The 5,000-nt window shown below is 46.3% G+C and overlaps 1 pseudogene across 1 annotated transcript in view; it reads right to left on the reverse strand.

The window, feature by feature from the left end:
- Positions 1-5,000, reverse strand: part of LOC311046362 (MAM domain-containing glycosylphosphatidylinositol anchor protein 1-like) — a 191,344-nt pseudogene that overhangs the window by 3,233 nt on the left and 183,111 nt on the right. The window contains exon 17 of the transcript XR_014602894.1: positions 4,407-4,515. The product of XR_014602894.1 is annotated as an MAM domain-containing glycosylphosphatidylinositol anchor protein 1-like (transcript). The remainder of the gene's footprint in view (positions 1-4,406; positions 4,516-5,000) is intronic.

Here is a 5,000-nt window from a genome sequence, read left to right on the forward strand (position 1 = left end):
GTGTGTGTGTGTACTGTCCTTATAGGGCATCTGTTAAACTGCACTCTGTTGTGACACAAACACGTTTTGCCTTTCTACTCTCCTTCCCTTGATTTCAATATCACACTTTGAAATGGTGGCTAACATCCAGGGGAGATTGCACACACACACACACACACACACACACACACACACACACACACACACACACACACACACACACACACACACACACACACACACACACACACACACACACACACACACACACACACACACACACACACACTAGAGTGGCTCAGAGCCTTTACCTGATCAATAAAAGCCAAATATCTCCCAAGGGGATTCTCCAGGGCATTACAGACACACACACGCACACACACACACGCACACGCGCACGCACACACACACACACACACACACACACACACACACACACACACACAAATGCACACACAGCTGCGCTACACAAAATCAACAGCACATAGACATGCAAGCTGAGCGCACAATGAAGAGCAGGGATTCTAGATCAATAAATATGAATTTATGTCTAGAGATCCCTCCTGCAGGCATGAAATCAATATTCATAAAACGTGATAGGGATGGACAGACAGACAGACAGACAGACAGACAGACAGACAGACAGACAGACAGACAGACGAGAGAGAGAGAGAGAGAGAGAGAGAGAGAGAGAGACACCTACAGTATACTGTACAGTATGTAGAAGAAATTAAGTGCTCTGTACCAAAATTGTCCTCTTGGCAATTGGCATCTCTCCCTCTCTCTCTCTCTCTTCTCTCTCTCTCTCTCTCTCTCTCTCTCTCTCTCTCTCTCTCTCTCTCTCTCTCTCTCTCTCTCTCTCTCTCTCTCTCTCTCTCTCTCTCTCTCTCTCTCTCTCTCTCTCTCTCTCTCTCTCTCTCTCTCTCTCTCTCTCTCTCTCTCTCTCTCTCTCTCTCTCTCTCTCTCTCTCACTTTGTCTTCCTCTTCTTCTTCAAGGACTTCTGAAGGACCAAGTAAGCAGTCTTCAATAATTGGGAGTGGAGCAGTGGTACTACTATATACAGTACAGTACTGTACATCTATACATTAAACATGTCTCTACCCTATCAAATTCAGATGGAAACAAAAGATGACTCTGGACATATGCATTACACACACGCATGGGTGCTTGCATGCGCACTCACACACACACACACACACACACACACACACACACACACACACACACACACACACACACACACACACACACACACACACACACACAGAGAGAGAGGAGAGAGAGAAGAGAGAGAGAGAGAGAGAGAGAGAGAGAGAGAGAGAGAGAGAGAGAGAGAGAGAGAGAGAGAGAGAGAGAGAGCCAGGTTGCAGTCATTTGATTTATGTGCGTGGAGTTGAACCAAACATGTCAGAAGCAATCATCCTTCATTTGAGGAGAGCCACGCACCCTGTGTGTGTGTGTGTGTGTGTGTGTGTGTGTGTGTGTGTGTGTGTGTGTGTGTGTGTGTGTGTGTGTGTGTGTGTGTGTGTGTGTGTGTGTGTGTGTGTGTGTGTGTGTGTGTGTGTGTGTGTGTGTGTGTCTGTGTGTGTGTGTGTGTGTGACAGGTATGATGTATCAGTAGTGATGGTGCCAGGCCCGCCTGCTCTCTCTGCATCCTGTAAGACGCAGGGAGCAGCAAAGCCTCATGGGAGAGGAGAATGTGCTGGCAGCTACATGCAAGAGCTCTGGCACAGGAACATAGGTTCACACACACACACACACACACACACACACACACACACACACACACACACACACACACACACACACACACACACACACACACACACACACACACACACACACACACACACACACACACCACACACACACACATGCATGTACACCTACAGTACATTTACATACCCTCACACACACATGTACAGGCACTCACGTATACACATCACAAACTCTCTCACGCACGCACGCACGCACGCACGCACCCACGCACGCACCCACGCACCCACGCACGCAGAGAGAGAGCCATGTGACAGGTTCCTGATCAAAGGTACCACTGATGTGTGCTGCTTTGTACTTTGTAAATTCCATCTCTCCGTGTCACAATACATGTCTGCCTTAACCTATTTGTTTCCTTAATTAGCCGAAAAACATAGTGTCATAACGGCTTATTCATGTTTACAAGATCACATAGTGTTACAACACATGGTCACGTTAACATACGAACTCGACTCTCCACTAGGAAGTCTCAAGCTACCACTTTACCAGCAAGAGCCCAGTGCTGAGTGGATCAAAGTGACCAGATGCACCCGGCCGCAGACAGACATATAGCGACAGGCAGGAGAAGTGTAGACTTGCTGTGCTTGTCTCTGGCTATTTGTAAACGGACTATGTATGTAGGGCCACAGTGGAATTCTTTTTTGGTCCTTTTGACCAAATGTGTGCAATTAGGTGTTTGTACATCATGTTTTGCAGTCAATAAACAAACACATCAATCAATCAAGCAAGCAATCAATCAAGCATTGAGATGCTCGTCTCCATTTATTTCCCCCTGATTTTTGAGCTGGTGTGAACCTCTCTCTCTTTTTCAAATTCTTCATTTGTCTTTTTCCCCTTTTCTTCGAATTTAGTTGTTATGACAATTCCCCCTTGCACTCCCTAGACGAGCATGTGTCTGCTCCGATACGCGTGACGTCACCAGGCCATGGAGGAATGGAAACGCCTACTTTCCACGGCGGTATAGGCAGGCACCTTAACGCCTGTCCCAGCTGGACGCCCCTTGTCAATCTCAGCCTGATAATGATCCATCTGTCTGTGCTGTGTGGTCCTCCTGTGCAGCCCCTCAGGACACACGCATACAGAGGAGCTCTCCTCTTCCTGTTTACACCTTCATCTATTATTCACTCCATCCGCCAGCATTCCCAGTGCACCTTTACACGCACGCACACACACGCGCGCACACATACGCGCGCACACACACACCCACGCACGCACGCACGCACGCACGCACACACGCACGCACGCAGGCACGCACGCACCCGCGCACGCACGCATGCACGCACGCACGCATACTCACACACACACACACACACACACACACAGGCACGCACAATATGTTTCAATGTACTACTACACTTGCGAGGACATCTACGTTTTAGGATGGTGATTTTATGATGCTATTTACAAAAGATTTGGCCATTTTGTACCCGAACCCTAAAGCCGATATTAGCCAAAAATAGCCACACCTTTGGGGGGTTGTATATCTGCTATTTTCGGTGTACGACACTAACCCCTAAACCTAACCTCTAAATATCTAATCCTTGTAGGGACATTTGGTCCTCACAAGTATAATAACATGAGTCCACTGTGCACACAAACACACACACGTGCACGTTCCAGGCACCTCATATCACGGGTTTAGAGAGTTAAAGGTGGCTCGTTAATAATTCACTTTTCTCATTTTGTTGTTTTGTGTTGTTTTCTTGTCTCTGATGTTTTCCTTGCCATCAGCCTTGCTGCTTGCTGGCTCACTGGATGCGGACAGTAAAAATAACATTCTATGAAACGTTCCGAGTCACTATGCTGAGTAAGTAAGGTTATTCAAGTTTAGAATGTTCGTATGTTTGTATTTGCCTTTTTTTATGAAGCCCAAACTATAACAACGCTGGCTAAAAGTGAGCTTCCAGTTGTGAGAGTGTTAATGTGCACTCCCTTGTATCCTTTTAATGTGTCATTATCCAGTGTCATGAACTAAATATTGTGTTAGTAATGTGTCATTATCCAGTGTCATGAACTAAATATTGTGTTATTAATGTGTCATTATCCAGTGTCATGAACTAAATATTGTGTTATTAATGTGTCATTATCCAGTGTCATGAACTAAATATTATGTTATTAATGTGTCATTATCCGAACTAATTGTTAATATGATGTTATTAGATTGTCATTAGGCACATTGTCCTGTTAAATGACAGATTAGATTACATTGCTTCAGTGCGCAGACACAGTGGTAAAGTAGCTGCCCACCAGTCTGGGGGTTCAAATCCACCGCGGATGCATCCGGCTTGTTCATACGAACACAATGGGCCCGTTTTCGGGGGTGGGAAGCCGGGCAGTCATTACTGTCATTACCCCGCGGATAGGTGGCACCTGTCAGCGGGGAGTGTTGGGTGAGAGGAGTAGGAAGAATGCTCTATGTCCTCCTAGTGGGGGCTCCTCGCTGGCAGGTGAGCCAGTGGGATACAACAGCAGTGACAACACACATAAATGTGTGTGGGGAGGAATCAATTGGCATTAGACTAAATTGGGGAAAAACTGTGTGTGTGTGTGTGTGTGTGTGTGTGTGTGTGTGTGTGTGTGTGTGTGTGTGTGTGTGTGTGTGTGTGTGTGTGTGTGTGTGTGTGTGTGTGTGTGTGTGTGCATGTGTTACCTGCGCTGGTGGCCATGTCTTCAGGCTTGCATTTCCCCCTGGTGATGGACACGTCATCAATGGCGATGTCACCCTCAAAGCTGGGACCCCGTATTCCTTCAAATACAATCTGGATATATGAGAGAGAGAGAGAGAGAGAGAGAGAGAGTGGGGGGAGGGGGTGGAAAAAGACAGTAGAGAAGTGCAATGATTTATGTTACAGATAGTTCACAATGGAAACATTTAACAACACATTTTATACATATAAATACAGTAACAAGGCAGACTTGAGCCCTGTGAAATACTGAGCTGCTAATGACTTGGGAGTGAGAATGCATTGTGAGTCCACTCTTTGGTTTGTACAAACTACCTGCTGTATAGAGTGAACGAATCACTTTGTCCTTAAATAACTGAAGGACCAACATGGTCAACAGCAACAAAAACAATGCAACCAACTGAAAACTCTCCCAACAGACTCCTCAGTTTAAGCCACCAGCCATCTGCTTCTGACTCACTGTCTAATTACAGTACAGTGGTGAACCGACAACATGCCCAAAAGCCCATTGCACACAGCTAATCAAAAACCAACCATATCCCACCTGTGTGTGTGTGTGT

The sequence above is a fragment of the Gymnoscopelus microlampas genome (assembly GCF_963454915.1).
Source record: "Gymnoscopelus microlampas genome assembly, chromosome: 1".
Taxonomy (NCBI): domain Eukaryota; kingdom Metazoa; phylum Chordata; class Actinopteri; order Myctophiformes; family Myctophidae; genus Gymnoscopelus; species Gymnoscopelus microlampas.